A 20817-nucleotide genomic window follows, 5' to 3' on the forward strand; every position below is an offset into this window, starting at 1 on the left:
CTATACAGTAGTTCCTTGTTGATGATCTATTTTATACATAGCAGTGTGTATGTGTTAATCCCAAACTGTTAATTTATCCCTCCTCCCACCTTTCCCCTTTGGTAATAATAAATTATAAGATTTTATACTTCTCAGAAATGGGGGAGCTGAAAGAGAGGTATCATTTTCAATGGAAAAGCATTTAAAACAAGATTGAAGCTTTAACCAAGATTATTAGATGTACCTCCTTGGAAAGAAATCACTTCGTTTCTCTAATATTGACCTGACAAATAAGACAAACCTTTTCACTGAACTTGCTTATAATAAAGTGATGGAAATATCAAATGGAAGTGTTAGAAACATCTTATTTTACCCGAGCCTTATACACTGTTCTATGTTAACTACAGTTTGGCTCACACGTCTGTTCATTGAGGTTACAATAGTCTCAATTTCTGTTACTGATCCTCCAGAGTGGACCCCAACAAGTGTCCCCCTGCCCAGTGTCATTGGGGCCAACAGATCGAGACTGAGTTTGGTTCACAAGCAAAGGAAACTTTATATTTTGATCAGAGAATGGAGAGGTGAGAGCATGCACTACCCCGTGGGCTGTGGGCTGGGCTGTTGTGTAGAGATCCTGTCAGAGTCAGTGGGAGGGAGGGGGCGGAGCTCTCGAGGGCCGGGTTGGCTGCAGCTCAGGCTCTATATCGCGGAGTCTGCACTGGGCCCCAGGAGCTGAGGTGTCGTCCCAGCCATTCTGCACTAGGAAATCTGGTCTGAAGTGCCGGGTGTGGAACCTCTGCATGCGGGACCCTAGGAGCACATGAAATTAGACAAAGCACAAAGGATAAAAAAGGTGAGACTTGACTTTATTGCCCAGATTCTATTTTTATCTCCCAGGGATTTTTAATGGGCTTTGCTGGGGACAAACCCCTCCTCTGCCTTTTGTCCCGTTCCTCATTCTTGGAGTGCTGAGGGTGCAGACCCTTCTTCTGTAACTGCTGAGTGCTGAGTTGGGAGCCCTCATACCTGGAGGCGAGGGTCAGAGCTTCTCCCCAGCAGCCTCCAGGTGACGTTGATTGTCCCCAGGCCCCCTGCCTCCCTGCTCGTCCACCTGAGCACCAGCATTGGAAGTGTTATAGATTCTAATGACCTTTAAGGGTCCAGGAAAGAGATGTGCAGAGACGCTGTGGGGGCCGGTTTCACCCCGCCCCACATTTGTTCGGCCACCTTAGGCTGACCGTTTCTGCCAGCCTAGATGCTCTGACCAGTAGTCTGCGCTTTCTTCAATTAGGCCCCTGAATTAACGTACAAACAGCACCAGGTGTCAGAGCCCTGCCTGCTCAACTCCCAGACAGTCCAGGGTCAGTGGTGATCAAGGACCATGATGGCCACTGAGTCAACAGCCTTTTGAAGTAAACAGGAGTCCAGCTGGTCTTATTGGCCACCATCATCACGGTGTCTGTAGGCTTTTCTATGGTGACAGTGTGATATACGGTTCCCCCGCCAAGACTATTAGCTCCCCTCTGGGTGCAGTAAGTCCTGCAAGCAGTAGTCTACTCTTTTGGGACACACTCTTGTTGTTTTATGAGAGAAACTCCAGGTCAAGTGATGTTCACACGAGTCTTCATGGTGCCCTGTTGCCCCCGGTTATCTCTCTGGATGTTGGAGTTGGAGGGCCTCCTCACTCGAGGTTGGTGTGCCCACGGAGCGAACCCTGCAACTTCAGGGCATGGTTGGTGGTTAGGATCACCACGTGGGGTCCTTTTCCCTTAGGAGGGAGGTGGCCTTTTGGGCTGCTGATTTCCAGGTTTTTAGATACCGCCAGTATCTTGGCCAGATGTGGCAGTGGGCCAAGCCCCTTGGTGCCCGTAGTTTATCCTACCTGGATGGCATTCTTGCATTGTTCCATTTCAAGTGGTCCCAGTTTTTGCACTAATTCTCCGATGGCGATTCACCTTTCACCGGGAATGTAAAGGTCAAAGGGTTTAGCTAAATTAGGGAGTTCCAGGGCAAGGGTCTGAATTGACTGCTCTTTCCATTCTTGAAAGGCCACTTCTGGATTCTATTCAAAAGGATCATCATCTTTTCCTTTCAGTGTTTCATATAGAGGCCCAGCTAGTAGACTGTAGTTAGGGATCCAGAAGCAGCAAACCCTGGCCTCCCCAGGAACCCCTAAGCTGTCTTCTAGTTTTAGAAAGGGGTAAGGCTGAAAATGGTTTCTTCCCTTTCCTGGGATGGGCTTCTCCGACCTTCTGTGAGAACGAAGCCCAGGCAGGTCACCTCAGTCTGTGATATTTGAGCTTTTTCTTGGACAACTTCTATCCTTTATTGGCTTGGTAGTTCAGAGGCCTCCTTAGTAGGGCTGGCGATCAGAATGTCGTCTGCGTACTGAAGGAGGGTTTCCTTTTCCAGAGGTAGAACTTTTAGGTCTTTAGCTAAGCTTTCCCCAAAGATGGTGTGGGAATTTTTGCACCCTTGGGGCAAGACGGCCCGGAAGTATTGTTTTAGTTGTATGTTGAGTCCTGCCACTCACAAGCCAAAATTTCTTGTGACTCTGGGACTAATGGAATACAAAAGAAGGCATCATTGAAGACTAATACAGAATACCATGTCCTGGTGGTTGGTAGAATGACCAGCAGGGTGTAGGAATTAGGAGCAGCTGGAGGTATATCCTCGGTGGCTTCACTGACTGTCCTGACATCCTTTACCAGGTGCCCAGCAGCCCATGGGGCTCTCGTGGTCAGACCAATCCCAGAATATGGAGCTCACCTGGGCACGTACCCCACCCCCACCCCAGCCCACGGGGCTCTCGTGGTCAGGCCCCTCCCAGGATACAGAGCTACCCTTGCAGGTACCGTGGCAGGGCTGGGCACACAGGAACCGTGCACATAGCCCTCATTGCAGAGCACCCCCAGCTCACCTGTCACTCAGAGCTGACACAGAGCACCTCAGAGCAGGACTTGAACTAACAAACAGCAGCTGCGACAGGTCTGTGACCCTGGGCATCACTCTGTGCGGCCTCCCTCCACCTGGTCTTCCAGAGACTTCCACTGCACCCGGGGCACCAGGCCTCTGTCTCCAACCACCACCCACCCCTCCTCTCCCTGACTCCTGGGTTCCTCTCATTAGGAGAGGGTTTTCTTGAAGTTGTCTCCCACTCATGGGCCAGATAAAATGATTAGAAAACAAGCCAAAGCTGCAGCCCCTTGTCTATCCTGACTCTCAGGAGCCCACACCTGTTCCTTGGACCTGGCCGGTTCAGCAAGTTCCATTTTCTGCAACTGTGAGCCCCTGAGGGGTGATGATTGGCTGACCTGGGCAGCCTTACCGTGCCGGCCAGCCCTCCCCAGGTGTGCCTGGGTTGAGATCAATATAAATACCACTCCAGGCAGCAAGAGGCCCTGCAGCCGTGCCTGACGCCATTTTCTCTGCCCTGTCAGCAGTCTCGGGGCTGGGCTGGTGGGAGGGAGTGAGAGGCCACGGCTTTGTGGGTGGCCCAGTGTGAGTGGGGCTCTGCTGGACTTTCTGCAGCAGTTGCCAGGCTGCCACCTGCTAAAGAAGAGGATGTGTCACCCATACCTGCTGCTGGAATTTCTCCCTGGGCAGAGGTGAGGAAGGAAAAAAGCAGTGGGGGCAGGGACAGGACGGGTATCTCAGGCAGGGAAATGGAAATCTTCCAGAAGAGCACCCAGGGCCAGGACCATCCTGGCTGGCCTGCAGGCACCAAGTCGGCCAATATGCTGTCACTCGTGTGGCTCTATGGCCCTTCCTCTAGGCTTTCAAGTCCTTGTATATATTCAGGTGTTTTACCTGGGACGGGTGGGAATAGTTCAGCAGCAACTGGCCTGGGGCTCAGCTCACGTTTACTCACAGATGCCTCGGCACGGTGCCCCAGCTTTGCAATGAGGACGCTTGTTACGTGGGGGCTGCTGGCTGAATGGGAGACGATTCCCCACCACTGACCAACTTCAGAATTGTTTACAACTGGAGCAAGTGCCCTGATACGGTTTTCCTCTGTGGAACTGGTGGGTTCTGTGTTTTTTTTCTCTTTTTCGTTTTTGGTTCAAGGTAGATTTTATTCCTCTTTTTTGTATTTACAGATATAAGCATGGAAATAATTTATTCATATAAATACATGTATGTGAAGGGAATAATTGTTTTTTCTGTTTTATTTTTTAAATTTTATTTCTTTTTAATTTTGAATTTTATTTTATATTTTTATACAGCAGGTTCTTATTGGTTATCTATTTTATACATATAAATGTATACATGCCAATCCCAGTCTCTCAACTCCTCCCACCACCACCCCCCCAACAGCTTTCCCCCCTTGTTGTCCATACGTTTGTTGTCTACATCTGTTGCTCTATTTATGCCTTGCAAAGTGGTTAATCTGTACAGTTTTTCTAGGTTCCACATATATGCATGAATATACAAGATTTGTTTTTCTCTTTCTGACTTACTTCACTCTGTATGACAGTCTCTAGATCCATCGACGTCTCTACAAATGACCTAATTTCATTCCTTTTCATGGCTTAGTAATATTCCATTTTATATATGTACCACAGCTTTATGCATTCGTCTGTCTGTGGGCATTTAGGTTGCTTCCATTACCTCGATATTGTAAAGAGTGATACAATGAACATTGCGGTGAATGTCTCTTTTTGATTTATGGTTTTGTCTGGGTATATGTCCAGAACTGGGATTGCTGTATCATATGGTAATTCTACTGTTAGTTTCTTAAGAAACTCCATATTGTTCTCCATAGTGACTGTATCAATTTATATTCCCAACAATAGTGGAAGAGGGTTCCTTTTATCCACACATTTCCAGCATTTTTTGTTTGTAGATTTTCTGATGATGCCCATTCTACCAGGTGTGAGGTGATACCTCATTGTTGAGTCCATTTTGTTGAGCAAGGGGTAGGTCTTGTCTATTACATATTTAGCTTATGGAACGGTATCTGTGCTAATTTCAAACTCTGCTTTTATGCAGCACCACAACTCACCTTCCCCCTTAAGCAAGCATAAGTTGGTTTTCTAAACATGAGACCCTGTTCTGTTTTGTAATTCAGTTCATGTGTAACCAAGTTCACATTCCATGTATTAGTGATACCTTATGATGTTCCTCTTTCTGTGTGACTTTTTTCACTTAGAATCACCGTGCCTCAATCCACTCATTATGCTGGTACGGGCCTGGTGACATAGTTTTCATTGCTGAGAGGTATTCTGTTGTACATAAGTACCGCAACTTCTTTATCCATTATTTGCTCTCTGGCATATTTAACTGGTGCTGAAGAAGAGGTTCCTGTAAAAGAGCCATCCGAAATTTCGGGGTGGCTGTGTCTTTTTGATTTTAATTTCCCTAAGCTATAGGACCATAAGTGGAAGTGCCCTAGGCTCGGTTGCTTTGTTTTTTAGATGTTTCAGGAAACACCATACACTTCTCCCCAGTGGCTGTTGGCAATTTACATCCCGCCCATCAGCATAAAAAGGCTCCCAGTTCTCCATGGCCTGTCCTGCCTTTCTGGATTTTACACTTTTTTCAGATGGCCCTTTTGACTGGGGGAAGTGAGACATCATTGTAGTGCAGATTTCCTTTGCAAGCTTGCTTGGTTGGCCAAAAAGGGCGTATGCGTTTTTTCCTGAATATATTCAGGAAAAAACGCATACGCCCTTTGTGGTCAAGTGCATCATTGTGGACGTTCTGCCTCTTTTCCTATGCTTTAAATGCAATTCAAGTCTACCTCCTGAAATTGGTTTCCTGCAATTCTGCCCCGCTTTCAAGTCCTCTTGGCAGCCTTACTTCAGTATATTTTTGGATGATAGCTGTCATTTATAACTCTGCAGTTTGTGAATTACAGTGCCCCTGAGCTCCTTTCTTCAACTCGCTTTCTTGTGAGCTGGCCGCAATACCGCAGGATTGCTTCAGGCCCTAATCTGGTTCCGGCACGGCATGCTGAGCCTTTGGTTAATTCCTCTTCCTTGTGGGAAATGACAGTTAAATTTGCCAGTCCAGACACCTCCATCTAGTCTCTCATTGGTTCTCCCTATTCCTGTTCATCTTCCACAGAAATTGCAAACTGGGCCAAACAGGAGGTTAAAGGCACTGACTCTCCAAGTCGGGAGAGTGTTAGTAAAGAGTCTGGAATGTTGTTCCCGAGTACCAGGGGACGAGAACTGAGACATATTGGAACACGTCTCCCGATCACACGGTTGATCATATTCTGGGTTCCACATGCATGATTTAGCTGAAGGAAGAATCCCTTAAACCTGGAGAGTTGAGACCCGTGGAATGGGTACCATGCAATATGACTTCAAAGGGTCTTCATTTGCTCACCGAACCTCTCCAATCCTATCACTGCTGCGTTTATGCCCCTGTACACACGCTTGATTCTCTTTCGGAGACAGAGCGATCCATAGCTTTTAAGATACTTACTAGTCAGGTACATTCTTAGGCGTTTAATATGGGGTGTTGAGTCCATTTCGTTGAGCAAGGAGTAGCTCTTGTCTATTCCATATTTGGCTTAAGGAACTTTATCTGTGCTCATTTCAATCTCTGGTTTTATGCAGCACCCCAACTCACCTTTCCCCTTAAGCAAGCATAAGTTGGTTTTCTGAATTTGAGACCCTGTTCTGTTTTGTAATCCAGTTCCTGTGTAGCCAAGTTTACATTCCGTGTATTAGTGATATCTTACGATGTTTCTTTTTCTGTGTAACTTATTTCAGTTAGAATCATCATACCTGAATCCACTCATTATGCTGCTACGGGCCTGATGACATAGATTTCATTGCTCAGTGATATTGCATTGTACGTAAGTACCACAACTTCTTTATCCATTTTTCACTTTCTGCGATATTGAACTTGTCCCGTAAACGAGGTTCTTGTAAACAGAGCCGTCCCAAACTTTGGGGTGGCTGTGTCTTTTTGATTTTAATTTCCCTAAGCTATAGGACCATAAGTGGAAGTGCCCTAGGCTGTGTTGCTTTGTTTTTTAGATGTTTCAGGAAACACCATACACTTCTCCCCAGTGGCTGTTGGAAATTTACATCCCACCCATCACCATAACAAGGCTCCCAGTTCTCCATGGCCTGTCCTGCCTTTCTGGATTTTACACTTTTTTCAGATGGCCCTTTTTGACCGGGGGGAAGTGAGACTTCATTGTAGTGCAGATTTCCTTTGCAAGCTTGCTTGGTTGGCCAAAAAGGGCGTATGCGTTTTTTCCTGAATATATTCAGGAAAAAACGCATACGCCCTTTTTGGCCAAGTGCATCATTGAGGAGGTTCTGCCTCTTTTCCTATGATTTAAATGCAATTCCAGTCTATCTCCTGAAATCGGTTTCCTGCAATTCTGCCCCGCTTTCAAGTCCTCTTGGCAGCCTTACTTCAGTATATTTTTGGACGATAGCTGTCATTTATAACTCTGCAGGTTTGTGAATTACAGTGCCCCTGAGCTCCTTTCTTCAACTCGCTTTCTTGTGAGCTGGCCGCAACACCGCAGGATTGCTTCAGGCCCTAATCTGGTTCCGGCACGGGATGCTGAGCCTTTGGTTAATTCCTCTTCCTGGTGGGAAATGAGAGTTAAAATTGCCCGTCCAGACACCTCCAGCTAGTCTCTCATTGGTCCTCCCTATTCCTGTTCATCTTCCGCAGAAATTGCAAACGTGGCCAAACAGGAGGTTAAAGGCACTGACTCTCCAAGTCGGGAGAGTGTTAGTAAAGCATTTGGAATGTTGCACCCGAGTACAAGGGGACGGGAACTGAGACATATTTGAACATATCTCCCGATCACACGGTTGATCATACTCTGGGTTCCACATGCGTGTTTTAGCTGAAGGAAGAATCCCTTAAACCTGGAGAGTTGAGACCCGTCGAATAGGTACCATGCAATATGACTTCAAAGGGTCTTCATTTGCTCACCGAACCTCTCCAATCCTATCACTGCTGCGTTTATGCCCCTGTACACACGCTTGATTCTCTTTCGGAGACATAGCAATCCATAGGTTTCAAGATACTTACTAGTCAGGTACATACTTATGCGTTTAATATGGGGTGTTGAGTCCATCTCGTTGAGCAATTAGTAGCTCTTGTCTATTACATATTTGGCTTAAGGAACTTTATCTGTGCTCATTTCAATCTCTGGTTTTATGCAGCACCCCAACTCACCTTTCCCCTTAAGCAAGCATAATTTGGTTTTCTAAATTTGAGACCCTGTTCTGTTTTGTAATCCAGTTCCTGTGTAGCCAAGTTTACATTCCGTGTATTAGTGATATCTTACGATGTTTCTTTTTCTGTGTAACTTATTTCAGTTAGAATCATCATACCTGAATCCACTCATTATGCTGCTACGGGCCTGATGACATAGATTTCATTGCTGAGTGATATTGCATTGTACGTAAGTACCACAACTGCTTTATCCATTTTTCACTTTCTGCGATATTGAACTTGTACCGTAAACGAGGTTCCTGTAAACAGAGCCGTCCCAAACTTTGGGGTGGCTGTGTCTTTTTGATTTTAATTTCCCTAATCTATAGGACCATAAGAGGAAGGGCCCTAGGCTCTGTTGCTTTGTTTTTTAGATGTTGCAGTAAACACCATACACTTCTCCCAAGCAGCTGTTGGCAATTTACATCCCGCCCATCAGCATAACAGGGCTCACAGTTCTCCATGGCCTGTCCTGCCTTTCTGGATTTTACACTTTTTTCAGATGGCCCTTTTTACAGGGGGGAAGTGAGACTTCATTGTAGTGCAGATTTCATTTGCAAGCATGCTTGGTTGGCCAAAAAGGGCGTATGCGTTTTTTCCTGAATATATTCAGGAATAAATGCATACGCCCTTTTTGGCCAAGTGCATCATTGTCAACGTTCTGCCTCTTTTCCTATGCTTTAAATGCAATTCCAGTCTACCTCCTTAAATCGGTTTCCTGCAATTCTGCCCCGCTTTCAAGTCCTCTTGGCAGCCTTACTTCAGTATATTTTTGGACGATAGCTGTCATTTATAACTCTGCAGGTTTGTGAATTACAGTGCCCCTGAGCTCCTTTCTTCAACTCGCTTTCTTGTGAGCTGGCTGCAACACCACAGGATTGCTTCAGGCCCTAATCTGGTTCCGGCACGGCACGCTGAGCCTTTGGTTAATTCCTCTTCCTGGTGGTAAATGAGAGTTAAATTTGCCCGTCCAGACACCTCCAGCTAGTCTGTCATTGGTTCTCCCTATTCCTGTTCATCTTCCGCAGAAATTGCAAACTGGGCCAAACAGGAGGTTAAAGGCACTGACTCTCCAAGTCAGGAGAGTGTTAGTAAAGCATCTGGAATGTTGCACCCGAGTACCAGGGGACGAGAACTGAGACATATTGGAACACGTCTCCCGATCACACGGTTGATCATACTCTGGGTTCCACATGCATGATTTAGCTGAAGGAAGAATCCCTTAAACCTGGAGAGTTGAGACCCGTGGAATGGGTACCATGCAATATGACTTCAAAGGGTCTTCATTTGCTAACCGAACCTCTCCAATCCTATCATTGCTGCATTTACGCCCCTGTACACACGCTTGATTCTCTTTCGGAGACATAGCAATCTATAGGTTTAAAATACTTAAAAGGCAGGTACATTCTTAGGCGTTTAAGATGGGGTGTTGAGTCCATTTCGTTGAGCAAGGTGTAGCTCTTGTGTATTACATATTTGGCTTAAGGAACTTTTTCTGTGCTCATTTCAATCTCTGGTTTTATGCAGCACCCCAACTCACCTTTCCCCTTAAACAAGCATAAGTTGGTTTTCTAAATTTGAGACCCTGTTCTCTTTTGTAATCCAGTTCCTGTGTAGCCAAGTTTACATTCCGTGTATTAGTGATATCTTATGATGTTTCTTTTTCTGTGTGACTTACTTCAGATAGAATCATCATACCTGAATCCACTCATTATGCTGCTACGGGCCTGATGACATAGATTTCATTGCTGAGTGATATTGCATTGTACGTAAGTACCACAGCTTCTTTATCCATTTTTCACTTTCTGCAATATTGTACTTGTACCGTAAACAAGGTTCTTGTAAACAGAGCCATCCCAAACTTTGGGGTGGCTATGTCTTTTTGATTTTAATTTCCCTAAGCTATAGGACCATAAGTGGAAGTGCCCTAGGCTCTGTTGCTTTCTTTTTTAGATGTTTCAGGAAACACCATACACTTCTCCCGAGTGGCTGTTGGCAATTTACATCCCGCCCATCAGCATAACAAGGCTCCCAGTTCTCCATGGCCTGTCCTGCCTTTCTGGATTTTACACTTTTTTCAGATAGCTCTTTTGACCAGGGGGATGTGAGACTTCATTGTAGTGCACATATCCTTTGCAAGCTTGCTTGGTTGGCCAAAAAGGGCGTATGCGTTTTTTCCTGAATATATTCAGGAAAAAACGCATATGCCCTATTTAGCCAAAGCATCATTGTCGACGTTTTGCCTCTTTTCCTATGCTTTAAATGCAATTCCAGTGTACCTCCTGAAATTGGTTTCCTGCAATTCTGCCCCGCTTTCAAGTCCTCTTGGCAGCCTTACTTCAGTATATTTTTGGACGATAGCTGTCATTTATAACTCTGCATGTTTGTGAATTACAGTGCCCCTGATTTCCTTACTTCAACTCGCTTTCTTGTGAGCTGGCCGCAACACCGCAGGATTGCTTCAGGCCCTAATCTGGTTCTGGCACGGCATGCTGAGCCTTTGGTTAATTCCTCTTCCTGGTGGTAAATGAGAGTTAAATTTTCCCGTCCAGACACCTCCAGCTAGTCTCTCATTGGTTCTCCCTATTCCTGTTCATATTCCGCAGAAATTGCAAACTGGGCGAAACAGGAGGTTAAAGGCACTGACTCTCCAAGTCGGGAGAGTGTTAGTAAAGCGTCTGGAATGTTGCACCCGAGTACCAGGGGACGAGAACTGAGACATATTGGAACACGTCTCCCGATCACATGGTTGATCATACTCTGGGTTCCACATGCATGTTTCAGCTGAAGGAAGAATCCCTTAAACCTGGAGAGTTGAGACCCGTGGAATGGGTACCATGCAATATGACTTCAAAGGGTCTTCATTTGCTCACCGAACCTCTCCAATCCTATCACTGCTGCGTTTATGCCCCTGTACACACGCTTGATTCTCTTTCAAAGACATAGTGATCCATAGCTTTTAAGATACTTACTAGTCAGGTACATTCTTAGGCGTTTAATATGGGGTGTTGAGTCCATTTCGTTGAGCAAGGAGTAGCTCTTGTCTATTACATATTTGGCTTAAGGAAATTTATCTGTGCTCATTTCAATCTCTGGTTTTATGCAGCACCCCAACTCACCTTTCCCCTTAAGCAAGCATAAGTTGGTTTTCTGAATTTGAGACCCTGTTCTGTTTTGTAATTCAGTTCCTGTGTAGCCAAGTTTACATTCCGTGTATTAGTGATATCTTATGATATTTATTTTTCTGTGTGACTTATTTCAGTTAGAATCATCATACCTGAACCCACTCATTTTCTGCTACAGGCCTGATGACATAGATTTCATTGCAGAGTGATATTGCATTGTACGTAAGTACCACAACTGCTTTATCCATTTTTCACTATCTGCGATATTGAACTTGTCCCGTAAACGAGGTTCTTGTAAACAGAGCCGTCCCAAACTTTGGGTTGGCTGTGTCTTTTTGATTTTATTTTCCCTAAGCTATAGGACCATAAGTGGAAGTGCCCTAGGCTCTGTTGCTTTTTTTCTTAGATGTTTCCGGAAACACCATACACTTCTCCCAAGCGGCTGTTGGCAATTTACATCCCGCCCATCAGCATAACAGGGCTCACAGTTCTCCATGGCCTGTCCTGCCTTTCTGGATTTTACACATTTTTCAGATGGCCCTTTTTACAGGGGGGAAGTGAGACTTCATTGTAGTGCAGATTTCCTTTGCAAGCTTGCTTGGTTGGCCACAAAGGGCGTATGCGTTTTTTCCTGAATATATTCAGGAAAAAACGCATACGCCCTTTTTGGCCAAGTGCATCATTGTCGACCTTCTGCCTCTTTTCCTATGCTTTAAATGCAATTCCAGTCTACCTCCTGAAATCGGTTTCCTGCAATTCTGCCCCGCTTTCAAGTCCTCTTGGCAGCCTTACTTCAGTATATTTTTGGACGATAGCTGTCATTTATAACTCTGCAGGTTTGTGAATTACAGTGCCCCTGAGCTACTTTCTTCAACTCGTTTTCTTGTGAGCTGGCCGCAACACCGCAGTTTTGCCTCAGGCCCTAATCTTGTTATGGCACGGCCCGCTGAGCCTTTGGTTAATTCCTCTTCCTGGTGGGAAATGAGAGTTAAATTTGCCAGTCCAGACACCTCCAGCTAGTCTCTCATTGGTTCTCCCTATTCCTGTTCATCTTCCGCAGAAATTGCAAACTGGGCCAAACAGGAGGTTAAAGGCACTGACTCTCCAAGTCGGGAGAGTGTTAGTAAAGCGTCTGGAATGTTGCACCCGAGTATCAGGGGACGAGAACTGACACATATTGGAACACGTCTCCCGATCACACGGCTGATCATACTCTGGGTTCCACATGCATGTTTCAGCTGAAGGAACAATCCCTTAAACGTGGAGAGTTGAGACCCGTGGAATGGGTACCATGCAATATGACTTCAAAGGGTCTTCATTTGCTCACCGAACCTCTCCAATCCTATCACTGCTGCGTTTATGCCACTGTACACACGCTTGATTCTCTTTTGGAGACATAGCATTCCATAGGTTTTAAGATACTCTCTAGTCAGGTACATTCTTAGGCGTTTAATATGGGGTGTTGAGTCCATTTCGTTGAGCAAGGAGTAGCTCTTGTCTATTACATATTTGGCTTAAGGAACTTTATATGTGCTCATTTCAATCTCTGGTTTTATGCAGCACCCCAACTCACCTTTCCCCTTAAGCAAGCATAAGTTGGTTTTCTAAATTTGAGACCCTGTTCTCTTTTGTAATCCAGTTCCTGTGTACCCAAGTTTACATTCCGTGTATTGGTGATATCTTATGATGTTTCTTTTTCTGTGTGACTTATTTCAGTTAGAATCATCATACCTGAATCCACTCATTATGCTGCTACGGGCCTGATGACATAGATTTCATTGCTGAGTGATATTGCATTGTACATAAGTACCAAAACTTCTTTATCCATTTTTCACTTTCTGCGATATTGAACTTGTCCCGTAAATGAGGTTCTTGTAAACAGAGCCGTACCAAACTTTGGGGTGGCTGTGTCTTTTTGATTTTAATTTCCCTAAGCTATAGGACCATAATTGGAAGTGCCCTAGGTTCTGTTGCTTTGTTTCTCAGATGTTTCAGGAAACACCATACGGTTCTCCCAAGTGGCTGTTGTCAATTTACATCCCGCCCATCAGCATAACAAGGCTCCCAGGTCTCCATGGCCTGTCCTGCCTTTCTGGATTTTACACTTTTTTCAGTTGACCCTTTTGACCGGGGGGAAGTGAGACTTCATTGTAGTGCAGATTTCATTTGCAAGCATGCTTGGTTGGCCAAAAAGGGCGTATGCGTTTTTTCCTGAATATATTCAGGAATAAATGCATACGCCCTTTTTGGCCAAGTGCATCATTGTCAACGTTCTGCCTCTTTTCCTATGCTTTAAATGCAATTCCAGTCTACCTCCTTAAATCGGTTTCCTGCAATTCTGCCCCGCTTTCAAGTCCTCTTGGCAGCCTTACTTCAGTATATTTTTGGACGATAGCTGTCATTTATAACTCTGCAGGTTTGTGAATTACAGTGCCCCTGAGCTCCTTTCTTCAACTCGCTTTCTTGTGAGCTGGCTGCAACACCACAGGATTGCTTCAGGCCCTAATCTGGTTCCGGCACAGCACGCTGAGCCTTTGGTTAATTCCTCTTCCTGGTGGTAAATGAGAGTTAAATTTGCCCGTCCAGACACCTCCAGCTAGTCTGTCATTGGTTCTCCCTATTCCTGTTCATCTTCCGCAGAAATTGCAAACTGGGCCAAACAGGAGGTTAAAGGCACTGACTCTCCAAGTCAGGAGAGTGTTAGTAAAGCATCTGGAATGTTGCACCCGAGTACCAGGGGACGAGAACTGAGACATATTGGAACACGTCTCCCGATCACACGGTTGATCATACTCTGGGTTCCACATGCATGATTTAGCTGAAGGAAGAATCCCTTAAACCTGGAGAGTTGAGACCCGTGGAATGGGTACCATGCAATATGACTTCAAAGGGTCTTCATTTGCTAACCGAACCTCTCCAATCCTATCATTGCTGCATTTACGCCCCTGTACACACGCTTGATTCTCTTTCGGAGACATAGCAATCTATAGGTTTAAAATACTTAAAAGGCAGGTACATTCTTAGGCGTTTAAGATGGGGTGTTGAGTCCATTTCGCTGAGCAAGGTGTAGCTCTTGTGTATTACATATTTGGCTTAAGGAACTTTTTCTGTGCTCATTTCAATCTCTGGTTTTATGCAGCACCCCAACTCACCTTTCCCCTTAAACAAGCATAAGTTGGTTTTCTAAATTTGAGACCCTGTTCTCTTTTGTAATCCAGTTCCTGTGTAGCCAAGTTTACATTCCGTGTATTAGTGATATCTTATGATGTTTCTTTTTCTGTGTGACTTACTTCAGATAGAATCATCATACGTGAATCCACTCATTATGCTGCTACGGGCCTGATGACATAGATTTCATTGCTGAGTGATATTGCATTGTACGTAAGTACCACAGCTTCTTTATCCATTTTTCACTTTCTGCAATATTGTACTTGTACCGTAAACAAGGTTCTTGTAAACAGAGCCATCCCAAACTTTGGGGTGGCTATGTCTTTTTGATTTTAATTTCCCTAAGCTATAGGACCATAAGTGGAAGTGCCCTAGGCTCTGTTGCTTTCTTTTTTAGATGTTTCAGGAAACACCATACACTTCTCCCGAGTGGCTGTTGGCAATTTACATCCCGCCCATCAGCATAACAAGGCTCCCAGTTCTCCATGGCCTGTCCTGCCTTTCTGGATTTTACACTTTTTTCAGATAGCTCTTTTGACCAGGGGGATGTGAGACTTCATTGTAGTGCACATATCCTTTGCAAGCTTGCTTGGTTGGCCAAAAAGGGCGTATGCGTTTTTTCCTGAATATATTCAGGAAAAAACGCATATGCCCTATTTAGCCAAAGCATCATTGTCGACGTTTTGCCTCTTTTCCTATGCTTTAAATGCAATTCCAGTGTACCTCCTGAAATTGGTTTCCTGCAATTCTGCCCCGCTTTCAAGTCCTCTTGGCAGCCTTACTTCAGTATATTTTTGGACGATAGCTGTCATTTATAACTCTGCATGTTTGTGAATTACAGTGCCCCTGAGTTCCTTACTTCAACTCGCTTTCTTGTGAGCTGGCCGCAACACCGCAGGATTGCTTCAGGCCCTAATCTGGTTCCGGCACGGCATGCTGAGCCTTTGGTTAATTCCTCTTACTGGTGGTAAATGAGAGTTAAATTTTCCCGTCCAGACACCTCCAGCTAGTCTCTCATTGGTTCTCCCTATTCCTGTTCATATTCCGCAGAAATTGCAAACTGGGCGAAACAGGAGGTTAAAGGCACTGACTCTCCAAGTCGGGAGAGTGTTAGTAAAGCGTCTGGAATGTTGCACCCGAGTACCAGGGGACGAGAACTGAGACATATTGGAACACGTCTCCCGATCACATGGTTGATCATACTCTGGGTTCCACATGCATGTTTCAGCTGAAGGAAGAATCCCTTAAACCTGGAGAGTTGAGACCCGTGGAATGGGTACCATGCAATATGACTTCAAAGGGTCTTCATTTGCTCACCGAACCTCTCCAATCCTATCACTGCTGCGTTTATGCCCCTGTACACACGCTTGATTCTCTTTCAAAGACATAGTGATCCATAGCTTTTAAGATACTTACTAGTCAGGTACATTCTTAGGCGTTTAATATGGGGTGTTGAGTCCATTTCGTTGAGCAAGGAGTAGCTCTTGTCTATTACATATTTGGCTTAAGGAACTTTATCTGTGCTCATTTCAATCTCTGGTTTTATGCAGCACCCCAACTCACCTTTCCCCTTAAGCAAGCATAAGTTGGTTTTCTGAATTTGAGACCCTGTTCTGTTTTGTAATTCAGTTCCTGTGTAGCCAAGTTTACATTCCGTGTATTAGTGATATCTTATGATATTTATTTTTCTGTGTGACTTATTTCAGTTAGAATCATCATACCTGAACCCACTCATTTTCTGCTACAGGCCTGATGACATAGATTTCATTGCAGAGTGATATTGCATTGTACGTAAGTACCACAACTGCTTTATCCATTTTTCACTATCTGCGATATTGAACTTGTCCCGTAAACGAGGTTCTTGTAAACAGAGCCGTCCCAAACTTTGGGGTGGCTGTGTCTTTTTGATTTTATTTTCCCTAAGCTATAGGACCATAAGTGGAAGTGCCCTAGGCTCTGTTGCTTTTTTTCTTAGATGTTTCCGGAAACACCATACACTTCTCCCAAGCGGCTGTTGGCAATTTACATCCCGCCCATCAGCATAACAGGGCTCACAGTTCTCCATGGCCTGTCCTGCCTTTCTGGATTTTACACATTTTTCAGATGGCCCTTTTTACAGGGGGGAAGTGAGACTTCATTGTAGTGCAGATTTCCTTTGCAAGCTTGCTTGGTTGGCCACAAAGGGCGTATGCGTTTTTTCCTGAATATATTCAGGAAAAAACGCATACGCCCTTTTTGGCCAAGTGCATCATTGTCGACCTTCTGCCTCTTTTCCTATGCTTTAAATGCAATTCCAGTCTACCTCCTGAAATCGGTTTCCTGCAATTCTGCCCCGCTTTCAAGTCCTCTTGGCAGCCTTACTTCAGTATATTTTTGGACGATAGCTGTCATTTATAACTCTGCAGGTTTGTGAATTACAGTGCCCCTGAGCTACTTTCTTCAACTCGTTTTCTTGTGAGCTGGCCGCAACACCGCAGTTTTGCCTCAGGCCCTAATCTTGTTATGGCACGGCCCGCTGAGCCTTTGGTTAATTCCTCTTCCTGGTGGGAAATGAGAGTTAAATTTGCCAGTCCAGACACCTCCAGCTAGTCTCTCATTGGTTCTCCCTATTCCTGTTCATCTTCCGCAGAAATTGCAAACTGGGCCAAACAGGAGGTTAAAGGCACTGACTCTCCAAGTCGGGAGAGTGTTAGTAAAGCGTCTGGAATGTTGCACCCGAGTATCAGGGGACGAGAACTGACACATATTGGAACACGTCTCCCGATCACACGGCTGATCATACTCTGGGTTCCACATGCATGTTTCAGCTGAAGGAACAATCCCTTAAACGTGGAGAGTTGAGACCCGTGGAATGGGTACCATGCAATATGACTTCAAAGGGTCTTCATTTGCTCACCGAACCTCTCCAATCCTATCACTGCTGCGTTTATGCCACTGTACACACGCTTGATTCTCTTTTGGAGACATAGCATTCCATAGGTTTTAAGATACTTTCTAGTCAGGTACATTCTTAGGCGTTTAATATGGGGTGTTGAGTCCATTTCGTTGAGCAAGGAGTAGCTCTTGTCTATTACATATTTGGCTTAAGGAACTTTATATGTGCTCATTTCAATCTCTGGTTTTATGCAGCACCCCAACTCACCTTTCCCCTTAAGCAAGCATAAGTTGGTTTTCTAAATTTGAGACCCTGTTCTCTTTTGTAATCCAGTTCCTGTGTAGCCAAGTTTACATTCCGTGTATTGGTGATATCTTATGATGTTTCTTTTTCTGTGTGACTTATTTCAGTTAGAATCATCATACCTGAATCCACTCATTATGCTGCTACGGGCCTGATGACATAGATTTCATTGCTGAGTGATATTGCATTGTACATAAGTACCAAAACTTCTTTATCCATTTTTCACTTTCTGCGATATTGAACTTGTCCCGTAAATGAGGTTCTTGTAAACAGAGCCGTACCAAACTTTGGGGTGGCTGTGTCTTTTTGATTTTAATTTCCCTAAGCTATAGGACCATAATTGGAAGTGCCCTAGGTTCTGTTGCTTTGTTTCTCAGATGTTTCAGGAAACACCATACGGTTCTCCCAAGTGGCTGTTGTCAATTTACATCCCGCCCATCAGCATAACAAGGCTCCCAGGTCTCCATGGCCTGTCCTGCCTTTCTGGATTTTACACTTTTTTCAGTTGACCCTTTTGACCGGGGGGAAGTGAGACTTCATTGTAGTGCAGATTTCATTTGCAAGCATGCTTGGTTGGCCAAAAAGGGCGTATGCGTTTTTTCCTGAATATATTCAGGAATAAATGCATACGCCCTTTTTGGCCAAGTGCATCATTGTCAACGTTCTGCCTCTTTTCCTATGCTTTAAATGCAATTCCAGTCTACCTCCTTAAATCGGTTTCCTGCAATTCTGCCCCGCTTTCAAGTCCTCTTGGCAGCCTTACTTCAGTATATTTTTGGACGATAGCTGTCATTTATAACTCTGCAGGTTTGTGAATTACAGTGCCCCTGAGCTCCTTTCTTCAACTCGCTTTCTTGTGAGCTGGCTGCAACACCACAGGATTGCTTCAGGCCCTAATCTGGTTCCGGCACGGCACGCTGAGCCTTTGGTTAATTCCTCTTCCTGGTGGTAAATGAGAGTTAAATTTGCCCGTCCAGACACCTCCAGCTAGTCTGTCATTGGTTCTCCCTATTCCTGTTCATCTTCCGCAGAAATTGCAAACTGGGCCAAACAGGAGGTTAAAGGCACTGACTCTCCAAGTCAGGAGAGTGTTAGTAAAGCATCTGGAATGTTGCACCCGAGTACCAGGGGACGAGAACTGAGACATATTGGAACACGTCTCCCGATCACACGGTTGATCATACTCTGGGTTCCACATGCATGATTTAGCTGAAGGAAGAATCCCTTAAACCTGGAGAGTTGAGACCCGTGGAATGGGTACCATGCAATATGACTTCAAAGGGTCTTCATTTGCTAACCGAACCTCTCCAATCCTATCATTGCTGCATTTACGCCCCTGTACACACGCTTGATTCTCTTTCAGAGACATAGCAATCTATAGGTTTAAAATACTTAAAAGGCAGGTACATTCTTAGGCGTTTAAGATGGGGTGTTGAGTCCATTTCGTTGAGCAAGGTGTAGCTCTTGTGTATTACATATTTGGCTTAAGGAACTTTTTCTGTGCTCATTTCAATCTCTGGTTTTATGCAGCACCCCAACTCACCTTTCCCCTTAAACAAGCATAAGTTGGTTTTCTAAATTTGAGACCCTGTTCTCTTTTGTAATCCAGTTCCTGTGTAGCCAAGTTTACATTCCGTGTATTAGTGATATCTTATGATGTTTCTTTTTCTGTGTGACTTACTTCAGATAGAATCATCATACGTGAATCCACTCATTATGCTGCTACGGGCCTGATGACATAGATTTCATTGCTGAGTGATATTGCATTGTACGTAAGTACCACAGCTTCTTTATCCATTTTTCACTTTCTGCAATATTGTACTTGTACCGTAAACAAGGTTCTTGTAAACAGAGCCATCCCAAACTTTGGGGTGGCTATGTCTTTTTGATTTTAATTTCCCTAAGCTATAGGACCATAAGTGGAAGTGCCCTAGGCTCTGTTGCTTTCTTTTTTAGATGTTTCAGGAAACACCATACACTTCTCCCGAGTGGCTGTTGGCAATTTACATCCCGCCCATCAGCATAACAAGGCTCCCAGTTCTCCATGGCCTGTCCTGCCTTTCTGGATTTTACACTTTTTTCAGATAGCTCTTTTGACCAGGGGGATGTGAGACTTCATTGTAGTGCACATATCCTTTGCAAGCTTGCTTGGTTGGCCAAAAAGGGCGTATGCGTTTTTTCCTGAATATATTCAGGAAAAAACGCATATGCCCTATTTAGCCAAAGCATCATTGTCGACGTTTTGCCTCTTTTCCTATGCTTTAAATGCAATTCCAGTGTACCTCCTGAAATTGGTTTCCTGCAATTCTGCCCCGCTTTCAAGTCCTCTTGGCAGCCTTACTTCAGTATATTTTTGGACGATAGCTGTCATTTATAACTCTGCATGTTTGTGAATTACAGTGCCCCTGAGTTCCTTACTTCAACTCGCTTTCTTGTGAGCTGGCCGCAACACCGCAGGATTGCTTCAGGCCCTAATCTGGTTCCGGCATGGCACGCTGAGCCTTTGGTTAATTCCTCTTCCTGGTGGTAAATGAGAGTTAAATTTTCCCGTCCAGACACCTCCAGCTAGTCTCTCATTGGTTCTCCCTATTCCTGTTCATATTCCGCAGAAATTGCAAACTGGGCGAAACAGGAGGTTAAAGGCACTGACTCTCCAAGTCGGGAGAGTGTTAGTAAAGCTTCTGGAATGTTGCACCTGAGTACCAGGGGACGAGAACTGAGACATATTGGAACACGTCTCCCGATCACATGGTTGATCATACTCTGGGTTCCACATGCATGTTTCAGCTGAAGGAAGAATCCCTTAAACCTGGAGAGTTGAGACCCGTGGAATGGGTACCATGCAATATGACTTCAAAGGGTCTTCATTTGCTCACCGAACCTCTCCAATCCTATCACTGCTGCGTTTATGCCCCTGTACACACGCTTGATTCTCTTTCAAAGACATAGTGATCCATAGCTTTTAAGATACTTACTAGTCAGGTACATTCTTAGGCGTTTAATATGGGGTGTTGAGTCCATTTCGTTGAGCAAGGAGTAGCTCTTGTCTATTACATATTTGGCTTAAGGAACTTTATCTGTGCTCATTTCAATCTCTGGTTTTATGCAGCACCCCAACTCACCTTTCCCCTTAAGCAAGCATAAGTTGGTTTTCTGAATTTGAGA

The 20817-nt window shown here is 44.7% G+C and overlaps 1 long non-coding RNA gene across 3 annotated transcripts in view; it reads left to right on the top strand.

Annotated features, from left to right (window-relative positions):
- Positions 1-20817, top strand: part of LOC125963368 (uncharacterized) — a 441676-nt gene that overhangs the window by 391305 nt on the left and 29554 nt on the right. The window contains exon 3 of one of the 3 annotated variants that reach the window (XR_007475241.1): positions 450-552. The exons of the other annotated variants lie outside the window; for them this stretch is intronic. This is a non-coding gene — a long non-coding RNA (uncharacterized LOC125963368). Of the gene's footprint in view, positions 1-449; positions 553-20817 lie in introns of those variants that run through there. 3 annotated transcript variants of the gene reach the window in all.

The sequence above is a fragment of the Orcinus orca genome, unplaced genomic scaffold, assembly GCF_937001465.1.
Source record: "Orcinus orca unplaced genomic scaffold, mOrcOrc1.1 scaffold_61, whole genome shotgun sequence".
Classification (NCBI taxonomy): domain Eukaryota; kingdom Metazoa; phylum Chordata; class Mammalia; order Artiodactyla; family Delphinidae; genus Orcinus; species Orcinus orca.